General features: G+C 46.0%; 1 protein-coding gene and 1 pseudogene across 1 annotated transcript in view; one reads left to right on the top strand and one right to left on the bottom strand.

The window, feature by feature from the left end:
• Nucleotides 1-25,708, bottom strand: part of LOC139311676 (uncharacterized) — a 396,884-nt gene that overhangs the window by 161,854 nt on the left and 209,322 nt on the right.
• Nucleotides 3,367-25,708, top strand: part of LOC139311661 (zinc finger protein 208-like) — a 51,097-nt pseudogene continuing 28,755 nt past the window's right edge.

Here is a 25,708-nt window from a genome sequence, read left to right as displayed (position 1 = left end):
GAGTTTTCAGGAACCTGAAATGGCCAGCCTGTTTGGAGTCGTGGCTCCATTGGAGTACCTCGAGTCTTAGGCTGGCTGGAAAATACAATTTGGATCCCTTCCACGCCAGTCCCTCCTTCAGAGTGAGGACGCCTTGGTTGTCATAGACTGCGAGTAGCACAGGTTTTAGTTTGGCTATCCATCCATCTCGGCCGGGATTAGGTGGTCGCCTAGCCTGGCTCCTGGTGGTGACTTGGGCGGCCAGCTGCAAAGGGGGAGGGATTATGGCATGGGCCACTTCCTCTCAGTGGCTATCGAATTGAGGTTTCCTTGACAGCGTGTCCGCCAATGTTTTTTCCTGCCGGTATGTACTTCAGTTTGAATTTGACACGTCTGAAGTATTGAGGACTTACTTGGGGGACAATTTCCGGGGGGATCTTTAGGGCCTCGAGGTTTTTGTGGTCAGTCCAGACCTCGAAAGGCACCTTTCCGCCTTCCAGGAAGTGTCTCCAAGAGAGCAAAGCCCATCGAACTGCATAAGCTTCCTTTTCCCAAATGGCCCACCGCCTCTCCGTATCATTGAGTTTTTTGGATCCGTAGGCGCAGGGCAACAGTTGTCCTTTGGTGTTCCTTTGGATGAGCATGGCAGCTACGGCCACAACGCTGGCATTGGCTTGGATGATGAATTGCTGCTCTGGGTCTGGGTGCTGCAGGATTGGTTCTTGGGTAAACAGCCTCTAGGTTTTCGAAAGCTCTCTGGCACTCCATCGTCCAGGCAATGGGCTGCGTTGGCTTTGCCTTCGTTGGTGGGGACCCCATTTTTAACAGTTCAGTTAGGGGTAGCGCCACCTCAGCAAAAGCTGGGATGAACTGCCTATAGAAGTTGGCAAACCCCAGGAAGCTCTGGAGTTGTTTTTGGGTGCATGGGGGTTGCAAATCCAAAACAGCTTTAACTTTGCCTGGGTCCATCTCTATGCCTTCACTAGAAATTTGGTAGCCTAGGTAGTCTAGCGAAGTCTTGTGAAACTCGCACTTTGATGGCATAGAGCTTGGCGGCGAGTAGTTTCTTCAGCACCTATCGGACAAGCTTTATGTACTCTTCCAGCATTTTGCTGAATATGAGAATATCGTCCGAGTACACCAGAACCTCCTTGTATAGGTGCTGATGCAGAGTCTTGTTAATAAACTGGATGAAGACTGCAGAAGGGTGGGGGGGGGGCTGAAGTCCAAATGGCATCACTTTGATCTGGAAGCTGCTAAGCGGGCAGTTGAATGCGGTTTTCCACTCATCCCCCTTCCTAATCTTTATATGGTAGTAGGCTTCCCTCAAGTCCAGCTTGGTGAATACCTTGCCCTTCAACAGGTGATTGAGCATGTCTTTCATGAGGGGGAGGGGGTAGGTGTTCCCCACGCACATAGTGTTCATTTCATGAAAATCCACGCAGAGCCCACCGTCCTTCTCTTTTAAAAGTTCAGGGGCCGCCACTTTGGATTTTGTGGGCTCTATGAATCCTCGCGCTAGATTTGTGTCTATGTACTTCCTTAACGCCTCCATTTCGGTCGGAGTCATTGAGCACATCTTCGGCTTGGGTAGTTTTGCCCCTGGTATAAATTCAATCACGCAGTCAGTTGGCCGATGAGGAGGGAGGAAGTTGTAGCCCTCCTCGCTAAACATCCCCCCACCTCAAGTCTCGATATTCTCTGGACACCTGCTGGCTGCCCGGTTGGACATCCTGGGCCAGGGCTGCAGTTTCTGGAGGGATTCCTTCTTTCGGGGTCACGATCTCTGGGGTGGAAAATTCACCTCACCATCAGTGGCAACAGGCCCAGTCCAATGACTATCTTCTTGTGGCTACCATCCCAGGAGATCGTGGGTCCCCACCTATCGAGCCATGAGAGCCCCAAAATGATGGGGTCTGTCATTTTGGGGGCGGCTATGAACCAGAGAAGCTCTTTGTGGCACCCCAGTTCTAACTTGAAAAGCTTCATGAGTCTGGGGGCTGGGGCCCAGGGGTGAAATGCTCCCAGTTCGGACCAGATCGCCAGACCCGGTAGCGAAGGTGGGTGGTTTGGAGAACCGGTAGCTGCCCCCCCATGCCCAGCTGACCCATGCAATCATAAGAAGGTTTTTTTAAAAAAAAAAATTAAAGCATTTTTTTCTACAACCTCTTTGGCTGAAAAAATGCTTTTAAAAGCCTTTGACAATCCAAGCTGAATTGCCTGATTGGCAGAGGCTTTTTTTCTTTTAAAAGCCTCTGACGATCTAAGCTGAGTTGCCTAATCGGCAGAGGCTTTTAAAAGAAAAAAAACCTCTGCCGATCAGTCAACTCAGCTGGGATCGTCAGAACCTTTTGAAAGCATTTTTTTACAACCTCTTCGCCGAAGAGGTTGTAGAAAAAATGGTTTTAAAAGTAAAAAAAAATATTTGGCCACGCCCACCCAGTCACATTACCTCGCCCCCCCAAGCCACGCCCACAGAACTGGTAGTAACAAATTTTAAATTTCACCACTGCCGGGGCCCACCAATTAGGAAGCCGTCTACCTGTTCGAAGCTAATGGGCTGCCGTAGGGGGCAAATGCGTAGGTCTAATTGCTCAACTATTTGGGGGGCTAATAAGGCATCGCGTGCAGCTGCTCTCTATGACTGCCTCCACTTCCCCCTGGGCTCCGGCATCGGGGGCCGTTAAGGTAATCTTGAGGGCAAAAGGGCAGATGGTTCCACCCAACATCGGGTCATCCTTGCTGCTGCTTTCCTCTGGAGAGGGAGACGAGACCCCCAGTTGGGCTTCCTTCCGATTCCACAGGCTGGATGGGGCTCTCCACTACTTACTTGGTGTTCCGTCCCTTGTCTAGTGGTCTCTGTAAGTCCAACTTCCAACTTCCCACGGGAGGATTGTGGCAGGCCTGGGTCCTGAAGGCACAAAGGTAATATGGCTTCCAGGGATGACACCAATCTCCATCCGTCCCATCTCGAGATAGCACTCCAACCACTCCTTCTCCAGATGCAGATTCGTCCTGACCTTGACCGACCGGAAGAATGCTATTTTGTTTAAATACAAACCCTTAAATATATCCCCCCTCCTATTTTCCCACACAATCTTACATTACATTACAATAGTTAATTGTAAAGAAAGAGATGTTTTCTAGATATTTTCAAAGCTTTCATGACTCATGAATATAGAAATCATCAGATCTGTATCACACCCCTGAAAGCATGCAAACGTACAACCTAATGGAATTTCGGAGAAATTCAGAAGGAAATTCAGTTAACTTTCTACACTTTGATCTTTTTCTCTAACCTTATTTTCATTTCCCTTTTGCTTTGAAGGTAATAATGGGCAGGAGAATCAAGATTCCTGTGAACTGTTCCAAGTGATCAATGCTAAAGATGGAAGGGAGAAGTTTGGAATTCGAATGGAATTAGAAAGCCATGAGAGAAACCAGTCAAAGAATTGGAAACATGAAAGCTCATCTTCCACTGATGCACCGATGCAAGACTTTCTTGCCCAACAAGAGAAAAAAAGGAAAAAATATACTGCAAAAAGTGTGAAGCTAATCAAAGCTAAAGTACAAGTAAATGAACATGATGTAACGCAAAACAAAGGAGAAGATGCTATAAGAAGACACAACAGAAAAAATTACAATGGGACATTCATTCTTGGAAATAACTTCCTTACATCTCAAAAAGCAATTGACACAAAAAAGAAGCCTTATAAATGTTTGGAATGTGGAAAATGTTTTAGAACAAGCGGGCATCTTACTTCCCATGAAAGGCTCCACACAGGGGAGAAACCATATAAATGCACGGAATGTGGAAAGACCTTTGCTGAAAAACGTAATCTTATTTTGCATAATATGATCCACACAGGGGAGAAGCCGTATAAATGCATGGAGTGTGGAAAGAGTTTTGCTCATAAAAGTAAGCTTATTTCCCATAATATGATCCACACAGGGGAGAAGCCGTATAAATGCATACATTGTGGAAAGACCTTTGCTCATAGCAATTCACTTACTATCCATAAGATGATCCACACAGGGGAGAAACCATATAAATGCATTGAGTGTGGAAAAAGTTTTGCTCATAGAAGTAAGCTTATTTCCCATAATATGATCCACACAGGGCAGAAGCCGTATAAATGCATGGAGTGTGGAAAGAGTTTTGCTGAGAACTATCGACTTACAAGACACAAAATGCTCCACTCGGGAGAGACACCATTTAAATGCACAGAATGTGGAAAGACGTTTGCTCAAAGCAGTACACTTACTTCCCATAAGATGATCCACACAGGGGAGAAACCATATAAATGCATGGAATGTGGAAAGACTTTTGCTCAAAGCAGTGCACTTACTTCCCATAAGATGATCCACACAGGGGAGAAACCATATAAATGCATGGAATGTGGAAAGACCTTTGCTCGTAGCAGTACGCTTACTTCCCATAAAAGGATCCACACAGGGGAGAAACCATATAAATGCATGGAATGTGGAAAGACCTTTCCTCATACCAGTACACTCACTATCCATAAAAGGATCCACACAGGGGAGAAACCATATAAATGCATGGAGTGTGGAAAGACGTTTAGTCATAGCAGTGGACTTACTTCCCATGAAAGGATCCACACAGGAGAGAAACCATATAAATGCATGGAGTGTGGAAAGACCTTTGTTCTGAGCAATGGACTTACTTCCCATGAAAGGATCCACACAGGAGAGAAACCATTTAAATGCATGGAGTGTGGAAAGACCTTTGCTCAAAGCAGTACACTTACTTCCCATAAGATGATCCACACAAGGGAGAAGCCGTATAAATGAATGGAGTGTGGAAAGACATTTACTGAGAATGGTAAACTTGGAAAACACAAAAAGATTCACACAGGAGACAAGCCATATAAACGTATGGAGTGTGGAAAGACCTTTCCTCATACCAGTACACTCACTATCCATAAAAGGATCCACACAGGGGAGAAACCATATAAATGCATGGAGTGTGGAAAGACATTTAGTCAGAGCGGTGGATTTACTTCCCATAAGATCATCCACACAGGGGAGAAGCCATATAAATGCATGGAGTGTGGAAAGACCTTTGCTCATAGATGTAGTCTTATTTCCCATAAGATGATCCACACAGGAGAGAAGCCACATAAATGCATGGAGTATGGAAAGACATTTAGTCAGAGCAGTGGACTTACTTCCCATAAGATCATCCACACGGGAGAAGCCATATAAATGCATGGAATGTGGAAAGAGCTTTGCTTAGGATAGTCATCTTCTCATAAAAGGATCCACGCTCGGGAGAAACTATATTGCAATAGCAATTCCACTTAGATTTACATACCACTCCACAATGTTTTACCACGCTCTCTGAGCAGTGGACAATTAGCCTGTAGTACTGCATTCTAACCACTGACCCACCATGTCTCTATAGATTTGTATGTGTATGCATATTTTACCTTTCTGATCCAAATGAGACAAGGTTGAATCCAACAAAATGAAATTTAATGTGGAGAAAAGTAAGATTTTACACCTGGGCAGGAAAAACAGATTACTTGAAACCTAGCTCAAAAACAGTAAAATGTTGGAGAGCAGTTAAAATCAAACTGTGATCCAGCCATTAAATAAGATTAGGAGTGGAGGGAAGCATCCCTGGAAATCAGCTAACCAAGCTGTAATTCAGTTAAAAATAAACCTAGGAGGAGTGAAGGAGATATCTTAGAAGTAAATTTTAAAGTGAATTGATCTTGAACGGTTTGTAAGAGAGGAGTAAAATACTTTGCGTTGGTTTTTAGATGCAATTTTGAAGAAATACTGATTGAATTTGGGTCTTTGAAGTAAGGGAAATATATGAAATACTGATTGTTAAAATGATAAATGAATATTATAAAAAGCTGTTTAGATTTGGAATTTAAGATTTAGGGTGATATTTAATAGAATGTTAAATGTTAGAACAAGATGTTAGATTGAATGGAAAAATTGGATTTAGAAAATTTTTTTCTTTATTTTATTTTTTTATTTTTTCTTCTTTTTTTCTTCTTTAAGATGGTAATGGATGAAATTCGGAATCTATACATATTTTATACTGGATCAAACTTTTGCTCTAAAAAGATATGTTTTATGTTTAAAATAAATTTTAAAAAAATTCAAAAAAAAACCCCAGTAATTGTGAGAGGGAACTTGGGAGTCCGAACCAATGAGCAAGGATCTTCGCATGTTGCTGCCAAAGCCTTGGTGCATCCTGGAATCAGAGGGTTGCCAGGGCTCTGGACACGGTCAGCCCCATGTGGCATCTGAAGAAACCAACTTAGTGTTCCTTCTGGGTCTCTCATGTGCCTCCTTCTCTTCCTTCCCTCCAGCCAAGCCCACTGTCACCATCTCCCCCACCAAGATGGACCCCACTTCCCACAACACCATCCTCCTCTGCACCACGACGAGATTTTACCCATTGAGGTCCAGTGGCTGAAGAATGGGTGGCCGGAAAAGGAGGGTGTGGCCTTTGGGGAAGATCTCCAGAATGGAGACTGGACCTACCAGCTCCAGGTGATGCTGGAGACCCAGACCCAGCGGGGGGACCAGGTGGGGCATGTCAATGCTCTGTCTTACACATTGGCAAAAAGGATCAGAACACTAAATACAAGCTAAGTGGACATGATCTTGTAGATGACTCTCACTCTGTCAAGGACCTTGGTGTACTCATCAAATGATCTAAGGGCCATAGCCCACTGTACGAACATCGCCAAAAAGGCATTAAGGGTTGTAAACCTAATCTTGTGTTGTGACCCCGACTCCCAAGCCTGTCCTAACAGAGGAGGAGGACTCAGAAGGTGATGGGGGGGAACTGACAAGGCCTCCCTCTCCAGGACCCTCCTCCCTGGCAATGCCTCAGGTTCCATCCGAAGGCCAAGAGGAACAATCTGGGATATGCCAGGAGGAAAGAATATTAGAACAACAACAGATAGGGAGTGAGGATGATGAATCCTGGCTTGATCCTAGGCAGCGTCGGAGGGAGAAGCATGCGCAGCAACGAAAGAGGCGTGGGAGGGCCAGAGATTGAGCTGAGATTGAGTTCCCCCGGGAGAGACACAGAACTCAACCTCTTGCTGCGAAGGCGCCGAGTCAACTGAACTGCGCAGGTCAAGTCGCGCCCAAAAACGGCCCGTCTACTTGCGTGATTACATGGTCTGAGAAGTCCCTGATTGGTGGGTGCCAGTCTAGAGGGGTTCTAGAGTTCACATCCTCCGGAGAGTTTTTTCTCCATCTCCACAGACGGTTCCTGGACAGGAAAGGAGAGGGAGACGGAGACAGAGCCACCACTGGAGACGCCGAGACCTTTGTCTGCCAGGGAGTCATTGAGAGGCCTTTCCTCCTACTCCCAAGCCCATCATCCCCACCCTCTCCCTTCCCCTCAGACGCTCTCCTCTTTCCCGCCTTTTCTACCATCCCGGCAGTTTGCGCCAAGTCCACCAGGGGGCGGCCTCGCCAAGAGAAGTGGACATCAGGCACTTCCCCATTGGTCCATTGGAGCCTTGCCTCTCTAGGACGCGGCACTCGGTCTCCTTAACCCCTGGAGGCCCAGAGGAGGCGGAGAGGCTGCGGGAGAGTAGCAGGGGGACATCCAAAAGTGCCTTGGGTGAGGGGGGCTCTTCCCGGGTCCCATGTTCCCCTGCCGCCCTCTCCCTGCAGGGGGGAGTGGGGATGCTGGGAAGGCGGCGCGGATCCTGGGAAGAGTCCGAGTGGAGGGAGAGAAGCGGGGCGGCCTCTCCAGCTGCCTCCTTCCCTGCCCTGCTGGGGGGACCTGGGACCTGCACTGGGATGAGCCGCTTGGGGCTCCGGGCAAGTTGGGGGAAGGTCGCTCAGTGGCTGAATTCCACTTTCCAATTCTTGGCATTTCTTTTTCTTCCCATCTCAGATACAGAAACTGGAAGCCATTTGTGGTCTTTGCAAGGCAAACTTTCCTCTTGGGGGGAGAAGAAAAAGAGCAGAATCCCTTGCAGGGATCAGTCCTGCAGCACCAGAAATGGTCCCGTGAAGGAAAAGGCATCTGGAGACCCACCAGAGTTCTTGGAGCCATTTGGAGTTGCTCTGCAGGACACAGAAAGGATGGAGACACAACCTTTTGGAAAGGAGGGAGCCCGAAAAGGCCCTTCAGCTGCTCAGCCTGGGAAGGAGGGGAAGCTCTGGACAAGAACCGGGCAGGAGATCCTGGAGGAGGAAACCATCCTCCCTTCACAAGTTCATCCCTGGAATTTCATCCAATACCGGGAGGCTGAGGGTCTCCGAGGACTTTGCAGCAGACTCCATGGCTTTTGCAGGCGATGGCTGAGACCGGAAAAGCTCACCAAAGCCCAGATGCTGGACCTGGTGGTTGTGGAGCAGCTCCTGTTCCTTCTGCCCCCAGAGATGGAGGGCTGGGTGCGGGAGTGTGGGGCAGAGACCAGCTCCCAGGCGGTGGCTCTGGCGGAAGGCCTCCTCCTGAGCCAGGCGGAGGAGCAGAAGGAGCAGGTCCAGTTGCAGGTGAGAGACTTTAGGGAGCTCAGAAGGGAATAGAGGAAGTGCTTGAATACTTCACCCCTCCTTTCCAAACTTCTCTGGCATTCATCATATGTGGCAATTCACCAATGCTTCTAGGCAATTCTTCCCTTGTTTTCTCACTCAACCTCACGGATGGATATTGGGGGCTTTGAGGTTGTGGTCTGAATATAAGAATCCATTTTGTGTCGTGTGACATACATTAATTCTGCTTCTCTTTTCCTTCCTCCTATTGAAAGTGTTGCACTGTGGAGATCAGCGATCCTGAGGGAAAGAAGAACCCATCAAATCCCCCTCAGGAGCTTTTTTTCAGGAGGATCCCTTGGGAAGATCCAAGTCAGGACATCTCAGGAGGTAATGGAAGATCCTCCAATTGCCCATCTGTCTTAACTTTGTTCTCTCTTCTCTTCTATAGAATAGCTCCACCTATTTTGTTAATTATGCATGTTGAAATTATTTATTCCTTACAGAGAAACAAAGAATGAAGCTTTCTGGTTGTTCTGATGGGGATCAAACAGCGATTGACTCTCCAAATCAGGTAAGAAAGAGAAAAGTGATTAGATTGGTCTTCTTCCTTCAGGAAGTGAAGTGGGTGTGCAGAGGGCTCCCTCCTTCTATTCCCCCCACCCCTTGTTTGGACTGGATTATTTTTGTGTTCTTCCACAACATGGAGAGCAGAGTAGCAGGTTTAAGTTCCTGTCAGCCAGCATAGCTTCCTCTGGTTATCTTGTTCTCCTAGGTCCGTGATGGTGAACCTATGGCATGCATGCCTGAAGTGGCACGCAGAGCCATTTCACCTGGCATGCGCAGCGTCGCCCATTCCTCTTCCAGGTTACTGGCGCACGCATGCGCATTGGCCTGCTAATCTTCTGGTTACTACTGCACATGCGTGCATGATGATCATTTTATCTTTCATGTTTGCGGCAGTGCCAGAAACTGGAAGATCAGCCAGCCAGCTGATTAACGTGCACGCATGCATACCAGTAAACAGACAACTAGCTGGACAGTGCACATGCGTGGCCCGGGAAATCCACTCCCTTGCCAGCAAGGAGCACTGCCCCAGTTGCTCTACGTCACCCGCCTGCCTGCCCTGTCACCGACACCGCGACGGAAGGCCCTGAAGCTGTGGTGCCTGGGATCCACGTGGGCTGCTGCAGAGGGCTGCCAGGCATGGCTGGCTGGATGCTGCCCGGAGCTCAAGGCTGGCAGGAGAATGAGGAGCCGCCGCTGCCTATTCACCGGCACAAACAACCTGCTGCCACAGCCTGCCGCCATCCTCTCTACACCGCTGGCTGCTCCTGCCACTGGAGCTGAGAGCTTCCCTGTCTCCCCACCCGAACAGGTTTCTGGCGTGGCCCCAAGCCTCCGGCGGGGTGGGGGGGAAAGCCCCAGCCTGCCTGTCCTTGCTGCCGCCACCCCTCGCCCCTGGCAACGGTGGTTCTTCAGGCAGCAGGAATAGCAGCCTGGGGCTTCCCTCCCTCACCACCGGAGGTTTGGAGCCACTCGGGCGGGGAGACAGAGAAGCCCCTGCTTAGCCAGTAGCTCTGCTCTTTTCCCTCTTCTGAGTTCCGGTGTGCCCCCTCACCCTTGGCAATCCAGGAGAAGGAGATGCTGCCGGCAGGCAAGTGAGCTGCCCCCAGAAGGACCGAAGGAGAGTGCGGTAAACTATAAGAGGTGCGCTGGCTGGGAAGCGGTCATGCTCCCTTGGAAGAAGTGGCAGGAGAGGGTTGCACCAGCCTTTGCCAGCATGAACGGCCATGCTGGATGCTGCCTGGAGATGGCAGGAGGAGGAGTGGTGGCGGCAGACCATTCGTGCCGGCAAGGTTTTGGTGCACGGGGCTTTCCAGGCCCAAAATGGGGCATGGGGGGGCTATCTGTGGGTGGTGGTGGCACCTTGGCCTCCGACCGCATGGCCTCCGCTGCCCTTCCTGGGGTCCTGTCGCCGGAAGCCACTGGCCCAGCCGGTGCAACTGGCAGGGCTTTGGCAGACCAGCAGCCAGTGAGGGTAGGGGGGATTGACTGCCTGTACAGGTGACCACATGGCCGCTGTCAAAGCAGGGCTGAGAAACCCTCTTGGCTTGCTCTGCCAGCTGCATGTGTCCCCTGGACTGTGGGCGTCGCCACCTCCCCCTACAGTGGCCGGAGAGCCCGGCTCGGCGGGTGAGGCAGGAGTCGGACAGGGATGCCGCACCGTTTGCGGTGGGACCCATCGCCTGATCTCCACCATGCCTACTGCTGCACCGCCCCCTGAGCCAAGCTGCAGAAGGAGCAGCGGGCGGGGCAGCCAGCCGCCTTTCTGCTCCTTCCTTGTCATTGGCTCAGGGTCAACTGCGAAACCCGTCCGAAGTCGAGAGGGGACTTCATGATAGGGACGTGGTTGTTGCCGCGCGTTCTCCTTGGCTTGCAACAGATGGCTCGGGTTGGGCGCATGACGGCAAAGATGGTAGAAGTGGCTGCTGAGCGCAGGAGGGGGGTGTCCTTGGGATGCGGAGAAGCCAGTAGGGTTTCGATCCCATGATGGGGTGGGTGCTGAAAAGTTAACCCTTGACTCTTTGCAGATCCCACCCACCAAGCTCCCAACGGCCATTTCAATTGGGGGAAAAAGTTTACCTCTCCACAAAATATTTGGGGTTAAAACTCCCTAGCAAGAAATGGGGGCAAAGTTTATGGGACCATTTCCCATAGTAAAGATAATCAACCCGGTCACGGTGCAATTGAAATTGCCCCGACTGCTAGGGAAGATACACCCGGTATTCCATTGTAGCCTCTTAAAACCCGTGGTCAGATCAACCCTGAGGCCACTACCCGAAGCCCCCGAACCCCGTGGTCATAGGGGGCCAGACCCATTATGAGGTGCAGAAAATCCTCAATTTGAGGTGGCACAGGAGACAATATTTAATCAAGTGGAAGGGTTACCCCTTATCAGAGGCATCTTGGGTAAAGAGTCGAAACATTCAGGCTGATCGCCTTATAGCCAAATTTCACACGGAAAATCCAAACAAGCCGGGTGGTGGGTCGCGTCCCTAAACTCTACATCTGTATTCAAATTTTTTTTGCTTTGCACAGGTCGCCCTTGGGAAGTGAGGGGAGCCGAATGTCAACTTGCAAAGCTTTCAAGTTGCCATGAGCAGGAGGGAGGGAGAACTGATTGAGCTGATTGATTTCTCTAACTGAAACTACATTCCACAGATGCTTTTCTACCGCAATCAGTAGAAGAGTTTTGGGTTTCACAGCCAGCCAAAGTGGTTAATTGGAGAATGTGATTTATGAACATGGCCAGGGAGGAGGGGAGTGAGAGGGTCATAGGGGAATGTAAATCTACATAGGATTAGTTCTAACTGCATCCAAATATTGCCAAAATGGTGCTCTTAATAAATGACTATTTCTTGTGAAGTTTGGCTCGTGGCTCATGAATTAATTAGGGCATCTTTCGGAAACTTCACAGACAGGGCTCGTGTGGAGCCTGTGGAGGGCGAAAAACAGCCTTCTGGAAGTTCAGAAATGGGCCGTTTCCAGTTTCAGGAGGGCTGGGGGAGGCTGTTTTAGCCCTCCTGGAGGCTCCAGGAAAGCCTCCGGAGCCTGGGGAGGGTGAAATACAGGCCTATTGGAAGTCCAGAAATGGGCCGTTTTCGTCCTCCTGGAGGCTCCAGGAATCTCTTTCCGGCCTCCAGAGGCTTCAGGGAGGCCTGCTAGGCCCAAAAGGGAGCACGCAGGGGTGGGGGGTGAATGCAGAGGGCGGCAAGCAGCAGGGAGGTTCACACGTGCATGTGTGGGGGGATGGCCCCCGCAATGGGGGACATTCCATTATGCGTGTGGCCACGCGCCTGCATTATCGCGCACGTGCCTTTGGCACCCAAGGAAGAAAAGTTAACCGTCACTGCCCTAGTCCTATTTTTCATGAAACTAGACATACCCAATTCCAGCAACCGTTCTTTATATGTTTTAGTTTCCAGTCCACTAATAATTTTTATTGCTCTTCTCTGCATTCTTTCTAGAGTCTCAAGATATTTTTTACATCTGACAACCAAACCTGGATGCAATATTCCAAGTGTGGTCTTCCCAAGGCCTTTTAAAGTGGTACTAACACTTCATGTCATCTTGATTCTGTCCCTCTTAATGCAGCCTATGATTCTGTTAGTTTTTTTGTTTTTGTTTTTTGCAACTCTAGCAACTGCTGACTCATGTTTAAGTGATTGTCCACTAGGACTCAAAGATCAGTGTCGCACTTACTAGTGTTGAGCCAGGTATCACCTATTCTATGCCAGTGCATTTGGTTTTTCTTTCCTAAATGTAGAACCTTACATTTCTCACTGTTGATTTCGTTTTGTTTGATGGGGCCCAATCCGTCGATTCTTGTATATCTTGAGCTTTTCTTTGTTATTGTCTGTTGTTATTCCTGTCAATTTGGTCTTGTCTGCAAATTTGATGAGTTCCCCTTCAATCCCCTTGTCTAAATCATTCATGAAGATGAACAGATCTTGCAAATCCTCCTGTTCTGTTTTTTCCATGTTCAGGGGAGTCTTGTGTCCTTTGAGGAGGTGGCTGTGTCTTTCTCTGAAGAGGAATGGTCTCAGCTGGATCCTGACCAGAAAGCGCTGCATTCGGAAGTCATGCTTGAAAACCATAGGAACGTGGTCTCCCTCGGTAAGAGTTTTCTTTTCCCAAATCAGAGAGTTCAAGAAGACAGATGATAGTTAGCTTTTTTATTAAAAAACCACTAATCAGATATCATCTCCTGGGAGGGAGAAGGAAAGGATCTTCTCGTACTCAAAGGAAGGAAAGAGTTAATGTCTCTTTCCTTAGATCAGTGGTTCTCAACCTGTGGGTTGGGACCCCTTTGGGGGTCGAATGACCCTTTCACAGGGGTCGCCTAAGACCATCGGAAAACACATATTTTCAATGGTTTTAGGAATAATGTTATGGTTGGGAGTCACCACAACTTGAGGAACTGTATTAAAGGGTCGCGGCATTAGGAAGGTTGAGACCCACTGGCTTAGATGCTTTCTCTGCCATTTCTTATCTCTATTTTTCCATTTCTATTTGAACTTATCTCTGGAGACTGAAAAGAAAGAAGTGTGCTTTTGTGTCCTCTGGAGGTGATGTGAGAGAAGTGTCTTGTCAATTGTCCTCTGAAACCTCCAAAATTATGTGAGAACAGAACTTTCACACTCAACCCATGGAAGAGCATTCTCCCAATCCAATTTAAGAACAAAGGCCTCATGCAATGTCACTCAGAGCATCCTAGGGTACAGGTAATCCCTGAGTTACGGCAGTTCACTTAGGAACGGTTCCAGCCCTCCCCCAAGAGCCGAGGTGGCGCAGTGGTTAGAGTGCAGTACTGCAGCTACTTCAGCTGACTGCTAGTTCAGCAGATCAGCAGATCAAATCTCACCGGCTCACGGTTGACTCAGCCTTCCTTCCTTCCGAGGTGGGTAAAATGAGGACCCAGATTGTTGGGGGCAATATGCAATATTATTTATTATTTTATTTTATTTTATTAAATTTCTATACCGCCCTTCTCCCGAAGGACTCAGGGCGGTGAACAGCCACAAGATAAAACACATAAATACAAAAATTTAAAATAAAATAAAAACGAATTAAATAATTTGGCTGAACAAATTTAAAATACCCCATAATTTCAAAACAAAATTTACATTTAAAAAGGTGAGAAGATTTAGGCCAGGCCAGCTTGATTAAATAAAAAAGTCTTAAGCGTGCGACGGAAGGTGCGCAGATCCGGGATCCTCCGTATCTCCGGGGGGAGCTCGTTCCAGATGGTAGGTGCCCCCACAGAGAAGGCTCTCCCCCTAGGGGCCGCCAGTCGACATTGTTTGGCCGACGGCACCCGGAGGAGCCCCTCTCTATGGGAGCGTACTGGCCGGTGGGAGGCTATTGGTGGTAGCAGGCGGTCCCATAGATAACCAGGTCCTAAGCCATGGAGTGCTTTAAAGGTGGTAACCAACACCTTGAAATGCACCCGGAAGACCACCGGGAGCCAGTGCAGCTCGCGCAGGAGAGGTGTTACATGGGAACTCCACGTCGCTCCCATAACCACCTACGCGGCCATACTCTGCGCCAGTTGGAGCCTCCGAGTGGATCTCAAGGGGAGCCCCATGTAGACAGCATTACAATAGTCCAGACGAGAGGTGACGAGGGCGTGAGTGACTGTGTGTAGAGAGTCCCGATCCAGAAAGGGACGCAACTGGCGGATCAGGCGAACCTGATGAAAAATCCTCCCGGTCACGGCCGTCAAGTGCTCTTCTAAAGACAGCCGTGAATCCAGGAGGACGCCCAAGTTGCGAGCCCTTTCCGTGGGGGCCAATGATTCGCCCCCAATAGTCAGCGATGGCACCAGCTGACTATATCGGGACGTCGGAAACCACAGCCACTCAGTCTTGGATGGGTTGAGCCTGAACCTGTTTCTCCCCATCCAGATCCGTATGGCCTCCAGGCACCAGGACATCACTTCAAGGGCATCGTTGGGGTGGTCCGGGGTGGAGATGTACAGCGTACTGATGGTACTTCACCCTGAAACCACGGATGACCTCACCCAGTGGCTTTACATAAATGTTGAACAAAAGGGGCGAGAGGACCGATCCCTGCGGCACCCCACATATGAAGGGCCTCGGGGTCGACCTCTGCCCCCGTCAACATAGACTGCGACTGATCAGAGAGAAAGGAGAAGAACCACCGTAGTACGGTGCCTCCCACCCCCAACTCTTCCAACCGGTGCAGCATGATACCATGGTCGATGGTATCAAAAGCCGCTGAGAGATCTAACAGGACCAGGACAGAGGAGCAACCCCTGTCCTGAGCCCTCCAGAGATCATCAACCAATGCGACCAATGCCGTTTCCGTGCTGTACCTAGGCCTGAAACCCGACTGGAACGGATCCAGATACGAAGTTTCATCCAGGTACTGGGGAAGCTGTTGTGCAACCACACTCTCAACAACCTTCGCCACAAAGCGAAGGTTGGAGACTGGACAATAATTAGCCAATACTGCCGGGTCCAGGGAGGGCTTCTTGAGGAGAGGCCTCACCACCGCCTCCTTCAAGGCGGCGGGGAAGTCACCCTCACCCAATGAAGCATTTATAATCCCCTGGAGCCAGCCTCGCGTCACCTCCCAGGAAACCAGCGCTAACCAGGAGGGACAAGGGTCCAACAAACATGTGGTCGCGTTCAATCTACCCAGAATCCTGTCCACGTCATCTGGGATCACAGGATCAAACTCATCCCAGATAACATTCTCAAGACCTGCCTCCGTCACCCTCGCTGGACCTACCCAATCGGAGTCCAGACCTTCCCGAATCTGAGTGATTTTGTCATGCAGATATTGAACAAAATCCTCGGCTCTTCCTTCCAAGGGGTCCTCTCGCGCTTCCTGGTGGAGCAGGTAGCGGGTCACCCTAAACAGGGCGGCCGGGCGATTATCTGATGACGCAATAAGAGCAGCAAAATGGGTACATTTTGCTGCTTTTATCGCCACTAGGTAATTCTTAATATGAGATCTTACCAGTGTCCGGTCCGATTTAGAAAGACTAGCCGTCCAACTACTCTCTAGGCGTCTTTTCCGGCGCTTCATCTACCTCAGCTCCTCGGTGAACCAAGGAGCCAGGTGAGATCGGCGCTGGGTCAGAGGCCGCAAAGGCACGACTCGATCCAGAGCTCCAGTGGCCGCCCTGTCCCAGGCGGCCACTAGGTCTCCAGTCGAGGCGTGAGCGAGATCCTCGGGGATTGGCCCAAGCTCCATCTGGAACCTATCAGGTTCCATCAGGCGCCTGGGGCGGTACCATCTTATCGGTTCCGCCTCCCTGCAGCGGGGTGCCGCGGTTCGAAGGTCAAGGCAAAGGAGTGAGTGATCCGACCATGATAAGGGCTCGACTATGTCCCCTATCTCAAGATCACTCAACCACTGTCCAGAGACAAAAACCAAGTCCAGTGTGTTTACCCCCATGTGCGTAGGGCCATGAATTAGCTGGGTCAGGTCCATGGCCGTCATGGAAGCCATGAACTCTAATATGCTATATGCTATATGCTAACTTTAATATGCTATATGCTAACTTTGTAAACCGCTTAGAGAGGGCTGTAAAGCACTATGAAGCGGTATAGAAGTCTAAACAAAATTAAATTAAAAAAAAAAGTACTTGAGACCAAGTCCCGAGTGTTGCAGCACCATGGCCATCTGTCACACTTACGAATGACAGAAGAGGCGCTGTAACATTCACCCTACCTATTCCCCCACCCCATCCCACTTGGACTTACCGTATTTTTCAGACTATAAGATGCACTTTTCCCCAAAAAAACAAGTGGGTGGAAATGTCTTTGCGTCTTATAGAGCACATACGCGCCTCTTTTTGGCCTCCCAAACCTTCTGTGCGTCCCTTTTTTGTCCTCCCTGGCATCAAGAAGCACTCTGCAGGGCAAAAATGGGCCCACTTTTGGCCTCCGGAGGCCTTTGCAGGTCCCGTTTTTGCCCTCTCCAGCATCGGGGAGGATGGAAATGGGATGCGCAGAGGGTTTGAGAGGCCCAAAATGAGCCCAGAGTATTTATCATGGAATTACTTAATCAGCCTTTCTGCTTTGATGTTCCAGCTTTTATCCCAGGTGGCCTCAGCCAAAGGGTACCCTTTCCAGTGTATAAGATTTTGTAACTGTCCTCTATATAATATAGTCTGGAGTCTAAGATTTTCTTGATTTCGTAATGGGTCTCCCCTTCTACCACAATGGGAGGAGTAGGTGGCTGGTTTTGGGGTCTTATACCGGACAAGTTTTATGTACTCTTCCAGCATTTTGCTGAATATGAGAATATCGTCCAAGTGCACCAGAACCTCCTTGTATAGGTGCTGATGCAGAATCTTGTTCATAATCTGGATGAAGATTGCAAGTGGGGGGTGGGGGGGAGTCCAAATGGCATCACTTTGAACTGGAAGCTGCTAAGCGGGCAGTTGAATGCAGTTTTCCACTCATCTCCTCCCTAAACTGTATATGGTAGTAGGCTTCCCTCAAGTCCAGCTTGGTGAACTCCTTGCCCTTCAACAGGTGATTGAGCATGTCTTTCATGAGGGGGGTGGGGTAGATGTTCCCCACGCACATGGTGTTAATACTGCGAAAATTCACGCAGAGCCTCGTCCCACCGGCCTTCTCTTTAAAAAGTGCAGGGGCCGCCACTTTGGATTTTGTGGGCTCTGAATCCTCGCGCTAGATTTGTGTCTATGTACTTCCTTAATGCCTCCATTTCGGTCGGAGTCATTGAGTATATCTTCGGATTGGGCAGTTTTGCCCCTGGTACGAACTCAATCGCGCAGTCGGTTGGGCGATGAGGAGGGAGGAAGTTGCAGTCCTCCTCGCTAAACATCCCCCCCTCAAGTCTCGATATTCTCTGGACACCTGCTGGCCTCCCTGCGGGACATCCTGGGCCAGGGCTGCAGTTTCTGGAGGGATTCCTTCTTTCGGGGTCAGGATCTCTGTGGTGGGGAATTCACCTCACCACCAGTGGCAACAGGCCCAGTACAATGACTATCTTCTTTTTTTCTTTTCTTTTTTGTAAATATTTTTTATTTATTTTTTCAAATTTAAACTTAAAAATGTAACTTTCAAGAGCAAAAATCTCGATCCGGTCATAGATGGTTACCACGCTTACATTCCTTTCACAAGCTCAATTCACAATTTCCATTACATCTTTTATAAATAAACAAAAAAAGAAAAAAAAAGAAGATACAAAAGAAATTCAAAACTTAAGAAAAACCAATTTTACCTCAAATTTCACATTTTCATCTATATAAATCCATTATATCTATCCAAAATTAGTTTCAAATTCACTTTCACTTATTTTTACATCTGCATAACAATTCTAAACATATCTTTATTCTTCTTTACCTTATATCTTATACAATTCATATCAAAATAATTTTTACAATATTCTTTTTTTTTTAATTTTTTATTATAGACAAACATACACATACAGACATAGACATTTAAACAAAACTAAACATTTTTACAATATTCTAACCTCTTGTTAAGTGTTTACCTTACAATTTTATCACCATTTATTCTTAGTTTTAATTCAATACCACTCCATTTTTATTATATTTTATAAAACAACATTTTATCTAATTTTAATCCTTTGACCCTTATCCTCAAATCAGTTTACCTTAGGTTTTTTTTTTCTCCCAGTTTACATATTACACAGATTTCTCTCAAAGGCATATTTTATTTACTCCAATTTCTAATATATTTTCCACTATATCTCCCTCTAATATTTAACTATCTTCCAGCTTGTTCTATTTGATTAATTTGACTGTTTCCAGCATTTTGTGGGCTGATTTCCAGCATAGTCTCCTCCAACTCTCCTCCTATTTGTTTGGCTGTTTCCAGCATTTTGAATTAATTTCCAACGTATTTCCACCGAGTCTCAAACTCTTATCTAGTTGGTATCCATCCCACACATTTTAACTGTAATATAATTATCTGTTTTATATCATTTTTCCATCCTGCTCTTTCAATTTAAATCTCAGTATATGTCATAGTAGTCATCATTTCAACTTGTATTACCTTAATTCAAGACTAATCACTAACATCTGTGTATCTTGTATTTTGTTCAATCAATCCTTATTCATCAGTTTAACATTTGTTTGCAAATTAAAATTAAAACGTATTACATCAAACAGTACATTTTCTTAAAATTTTCCTGCCTCAAAATATATTCTAGAGCCTTGATAGTACAGGGGTTTAGTGCACCCTGTTATTAACACAGCTGCCTGCAATTTCTGCTGGTTCGAATCTCTCCAAGGCTCAAGGTTGACTCAGCCTTCCATCCTTTCTAAGGTAGGTGAAATGAGGACCCAGTTTGTGGGGGCAATAAGCTGACTTTGTAAAAATATACAAAAGAATGAAGGCTATTGCTTAATGCATTGTAAGCCGCCCTGAGTCTCTGGAGAAGGGCGCCATATAAATCAAATTAAATAAATAAATAAATAAATAAATATTCTTCTTTATTATTTTATCCCCTTGATATCATCCACTATTTTAATAGCCACCTCTTATTTTCTATTTTTATTATTTCACAACTTCCTGTTTTTATCCAAAAATCATATATACCTAGGCTTTTAAACTTTATCATATATACATAGGCTTTTAAACTTTACATTTCAGTTAGTCACATTTAAATTTATCCTCTTTAATTCTTCCTTTTCTTCCTTTTCCTCTCTGTCCAAAGTACTCTATTTCAAGGTTCATCAGTTCAAAGTAAAGAATTTCTGTATGTCCCTTTAAAACTTTTAAAATGTCTGATCCAAGCGTGGTGAATCAGCTTCCTGTCTTTGTTAACTACGCCACACCTAGTTTTGTCAGTCTCCATTGTTAAAATCCAAAATGTTCTTTCTTTCTTCTTTCTTAAAATCATCTGGGACAGAGTAGGAATCTCCAAAATCCTTATATCCAATATTAATTTCAAGTAATCCAAGGTAAAGGTAAAGCCAATTAACATGTTTCTTTTCCACCCAGAAAGGGAAATTTCTTTAATCCACTTCTCTGTTTAATCACTGCAGACTCCATGGCTATTTCTCTATCTTCATTAGCTTCATTTTCTTTTAGAGGCATTAATTCTCAACAGTCCTAGTCCAATGACTATCTTCTTGTGACTACCATCCCAGGAGATCGTGGGTCCCCATTTATCGAGTAATGAGAGCCCCAAAATTATGAGGTCTGTCATTTTGGGGGTGGCTATGAACCAGAGAAGCTCTTTGTGGCACCACAGTTCTAACCTGACAAGCTTCATGAGTCTGGTGGCTGGGGCCCAGGGGTGAAATGCTCCCGGTTCGAACCGGATTGTCCAATCCGGTAGCGATGGAGGCAAGTGGTTTGGAAAACCGGTAGCAAAAATCCCTGCCCCCCCCCCCCCCCATGCCCAGCTGACCCATACAATCATCAGAGGGTTTTTTTTAAAAAAAAAATTTAAAGCATTTTTTCTACAACCTCTTCAGCTGAAAAAAAGGTTTTAAAATCCTCTGATGATTGTGCGGCTCAGCTGGGATCATCAAAGGCTTTTGAAAGCCTTTGACGATCCAAGCTGAGTTGCCGGATCAGCAGAGGCTTTTTTTCTTTTAAATGCCTCTGACGATCCAAGCTGAGTTGCCTGATCAGCAGAGGCTTTTAAAAGAAAAAAAAACCTCTGCTGATCAGTCAACTCAGCTGGGATCGTCAGAACCTTTTGAAAGCATTTTTTTACAACCTCTTTGCCAAAGAGGTTGTAGAAAAAATGATTGTAAAAATTAAAAAAAATTTGGCCACGCCCACCCAGTCACATTAACCCCCCCAATCAAGCCACGCCCACAGAACTGGTAGTAACAAATTTTTCATTTCACCACTGCCGGGGCCCCACCAATTAGGAAGCCGTCTACCTGTTCAAAGCTAATGGGCTGCTGTAGGGGGCAATTGCGTAGCCTAATTGCTCAACTATTTGGGGAGCTAATTAGGCATCCCGTGCAGCCAGTGTTTATGACTGCCTCCACTTCCCCCTGGGCTCCGGCATTGGGGGCCGTTAAGGTAATCTTGAGGGCAAAAGGGCAGATGGTTCCACCCAACATCGGGTCATCCTTGCTGCTGCTTTCCTCTGGAGAGGGAGACGAGACCCCCAGTTGGGCTTCCTTCCGATTCCACAGGCTGGATGGGGCTCTCCACTACTTACTTGGTGTTCCGTCCCTTGTCTAGTGGTCTCTGTAAGTCCAACTTCCAACTTCCCACAGGAGGATTGTGGCAGACCTGGATCCTGAAGGCACAAAGGTAATATGGCTTCCAGGGATGACACCAATCTCCATCCGTCCCATCTCGAGATAGCACTCCAACCACTCCTTCTCCAAATGCAGATTCGTCCTGACCTTGACCGACTGGAAGAATGCTATTTTGTTTAAATACAAACCCTCAAATATATCCCCCCTCCTATTTTCCCACACAATCTTACATTACATTACAATAGTTAATTGTAAAGAAAGAGATGTTTTCTAGATATTTTCAAAGCTTTCATGACTCATGAATATAGAAATCATCAGGTCTGTATCACACCCCTGAAAGCATGCAAACGTACAACCTAATGGAATTTCGGAGAAATTCAGAAGGAAATTCAGTTAACTTTCTACACTTTGATCTTTTTCTCTAACCTTATTTTCATTTCCCTTTTGCTTTGAAGGTAATAATGGGCAGGAGAATCAAGATTCCTGTGAACTGTTCCAAGTGATCAATGCTAAAGATGGAAGGGAGAGGTTTGGAATTCGAATGGAATTAGAAAGCCATGAGAGAAACCAGTCAAAGAATTGGAAACATGAAAGCTCATCTTCCACTGATGCACCGATGCAAGACTTTCTTGCCCAACAAGAGAAAAAAAGGAAAAAATATACTGCAAAAAGTGTGAAGCTAATCAAAGCTAAAGTACAAGTAAATGAACATGATGTAACGCAAAACAAAGGAGAAGATGCTATAAGAAGACACAACAGAAAAAATTACAATGGGACATTCATTCTTGGAAATAACTTCCTTACATCTCAAAAAGCAATTGACACAAAAAAGAAGCCTTATAAATGTTTGGAATGTGGAAAATGTTTTAGAACAAGTGGGCATCTTACTTCCCATAAAAGGATCCACACAGGGGAGAAGCCGTATAAATGCATGGAGTGTGGAAAGAGTTTTGCTCTGGACTGTCGACTTACAAGACACAAAAAGCTCCATACAGGGGAGAAGCCATATAAATGCACAGAATGTGGAAAGATCTTTGCTGAAAAACATAATCTTATTTCCCATAAAATGATCCACACAGGGGAGAAGCCGTATAAATGCATGGAGTGTGGAAAGACCTTTGTTCTGAGCAATGGACTTACTTCCCATAAAAGGATCCACACAGGGGAGAAACCATATAAATGCATGGAGTGTGGAAAGACCTTTGCTCAAAGCAGTGCACTTACTTCCCATAAGATGACCCACACAGGGGAGAAACCATATGAATGCATGGAATGTGGAAAGACGTTTGCTCATAGCAAAACACTTACTTCCCATAAGGTGATCCACACAGGGGAGAAATTATATAAATGCATGGAATGTGGAAAGACGTTTAGTCATAGCAGTACACTTACTATCCATAAAAGGATCCACACAGGGGAGAAACCATATAAATGCATGGAATGTGGAAAGACGTTTAGTCATAGCAGTGGGCTTACTTCCCATAAAAGGATCCACACAGGGGAGAAACCATATAAATGCATGGAATGTGGAAAGACCTTTCCGCATACCAGTACACTCACTATCCATAAAAGGATCCACACAGGGGAGAAACCATATAAATGCATGGAGTGTGGAAAGACGTTTAGTCATAGCAGTGCACTTACTTCCCACGAAAGGATACACACAGGAAAGAAACCATATAAATGCATGGAGTGTGGAAAGACCTTTGTTCTGAGCAATGGACTTACTTCCCATAAAAGGATCCACACAGGGGAGAAACCATATAAATGCATGGAGTGTGGAAAGACCTTTGCTCAAAGCAGTGCACTTACTTCCCATAAGATGATCCACACAGGGGAGAAACCATATAAATGCATGGAATGTGGAAAGACCTTTGCTCAAAGAGGTCATCTTACTTCCCATAAGATGATCCACACAAGGGAGAAGCCGTATAAATGAATGGAGTGTGGAAAGACATTTAGTCAGAGCAGTGGACTTACTTCCCATAAGATCATCTACACAGGGGAGAAGCCATATAAATGCATGGAATGTGGAAAGAGCTTTGCTTAGGATAGTCATCTTCTCATAAAAGGATCCACGCTCGGGAGAAACTATATTGCAATAGCAATTCCACTTAGACTTACATACCACTCCACAATGTTTTACCACGCTCTCTGAGCAGTTTACAAAGTCAGCATTGTCACTGCGTTATTTTATTTACCAGCTGAGCTCATTATTTCTGGACTATCTGACCCTCCGTAGCTTGCCAAGAATTGTTATCAGTAAGCTACGTGTTTCCGTATCCACCCACATTCCTTCACTTGCTTCTCACCTTCTCTTTCCTTTGTTCTCCTGCCAGCAAGGTCCGTCTTGGACCGGCAGGAGAATTACTTTCAAAAATATAACAATTAACTTTTCTTAGTTAGTGAGGTGTTTTATTTTCTTTATAACAAATAAATGAGTTTTATTAGAAACCTTCCTCGAGTTTCTTTTCAGATTATTGACAACTTGGATTAAGCCACGACCCATCTCCTCTAAACCAGGGTAATTAGTCCCAGAGCCAAACATGGGATTAATAAATGCCCTGACAACTGCTAGCACGAGGATGGTCTGATTTATGGCTTTTTCCTTGTTTTGTTACTTCTGATAAGAGCGCATAGGCAATTAGTTTTTAGCTACTGAGGTACGCTAATTATATTGCTAAGATGCCCAAACAGAAGAAAAAAGGAAAAATGAAGCACAGAGCTTTATCCTCTTTGGAAGAAGAACAGGAGATAGTAACGCCCTCAAGATTCCAGCCTCTTGCTACGGCTACGCAATTGGAACAAGAAGGTGCCATGGGTGAAGAAGATCTGAAAATGCTTTCGGAAACACATCAAAGGACAGATATCAGAACAGCTGCTTTTGAAGATAATGAACTGCGACTGAGGTCGGTAGCTTCTTCTTCTCAATTTGCATGCTATGAATCTATTCTACCAGAGCCCACAGATTACGATGTGCATGGTGCCAGGCCAAGAAAGTTTCCACAAACGGCAAAGCTTTTTCACCCCCACGCAGAGAGAGAAGTAATTCATTACTCTTCTCAAAGCCCTGAGCTCACAAAAGTCTCTATGGTCTGAAACAATCTGGTTTAATGTGGTATTTATGTCTTACTGACAAACTAAATTCAATGGGCTTTATTAAGTCCGAAACTGATGAGTGCGTGTTCACAAAAAGATCTAACAATGCATATGAGATAGTTCTTGTTTATGTTGATGATATTGTTTATATTGGTCCAAATAAGCAAATGAGTGAAATTTTTGCCAAAGCTTTACAGAGATACTTCACATTGAAATCATTAGGTCACATTAGCACTTATTTAGGTGTTCAGATTAAAAAAACACAGAAGGGGTTTAGTCTTTCACAAAAAGATAAAATTGAACAAGTTTTGCATCATTGCAACATGAAGGATGCTAACACAACAAAGACACCCATGCAAACAGATTTTCACAACTTGACACAAGAAGAAAGTCCTGAGTTCGAGGATCAAACACTTTATCGTTCAGTCATTGGGTCACTATTGTACATTAGTAGTTGGACCAGACCCGACATTGCACTTAGTGTTAATCTCTTATCACGACACGTAGGTAAGGCAAAACAGTTTCATTGGACATGCATTAAGAAATTATTGAGATACCTAAAATACACTAAACACTTGAAGTTATTGTTAGAACCAACACATACTGATTATGCAGAATTATGTTGTTATGCAGATTCTGATTGGGCAAGTGATAAGAAATCACGCAAAAGTACTTCAGGTTATATGATGTTCTTAAATGGATGTCCTGTTTATTGGCAAGTACGTAAGCAGAATTTGTTTCTTGTTCATCTACTGAAGCTGAATATGCTTGTGTTTCAGATGCATGTAATTCCCTAACTTGGTTTGATGCTTTAGTCAGATATCTGGACACACCCGATCCGACCGATCACCGTGATGGAAGACAATGAATCGGTGGTTTATATTTCTGAATCTCATTTTACAGGTTCTAGGTCCAGACACATTGACATCCGTTATCAAAACATAAAGCATTTAGTGAAAAAAGGTTTTGTCAAAATGCAATATGTATCTACACATGATCAAATTGCTGATATGCTCAACAAACCACTTCCAGCAGCTCAACACGAGTATCTACGTGAGAAGATGTGCCTTATTTGATGATGAACTGATATTCGCTCAACTGGCAAAAGAAGGGGAATGTCACTGCGTTATTTTATTTACCAGCTGAGCTCATTATTTCTGGACTATCTGACCCTCCGTAGCTTGCCAAGAATTGTTATCAGTAAGCTACGTGTTTCCGTATCCACCCACATTCCTTCACTTGCTTCTCACCTTCTCTTTCCTTTGTTCTCCTGCCAGCAAGGTCCGTCTTGGACCGGCAGGAGAATTACTTTCAAAAATGTAACAATTAACTTTTCTTAGTTAGTGAGGTGTTTTATTTTCTTTATAACAAATAAAT

The sequence above is a fragment of the Pituophis catenifer genome, unplaced genomic scaffold (assembly GCF_029215685.1).
Source record: "Pituophis catenifer annectens isolate HBS135680 unplaced genomic scaffold, rPitCat1.0.hap2 SCAF_2, whole genome shotgun sequence".
NCBI classification, from domain to species: Eukaryota; Metazoa; Chordata; class Lepidosauria; order Squamata; family Colubridae; genus Pituophis; species Pituophis catenifer.
The sequence above is the reverse complement of the archived record's forward strand: the minus strand, read 5'-3'. Positions and strand labels throughout refer to the sequence as shown.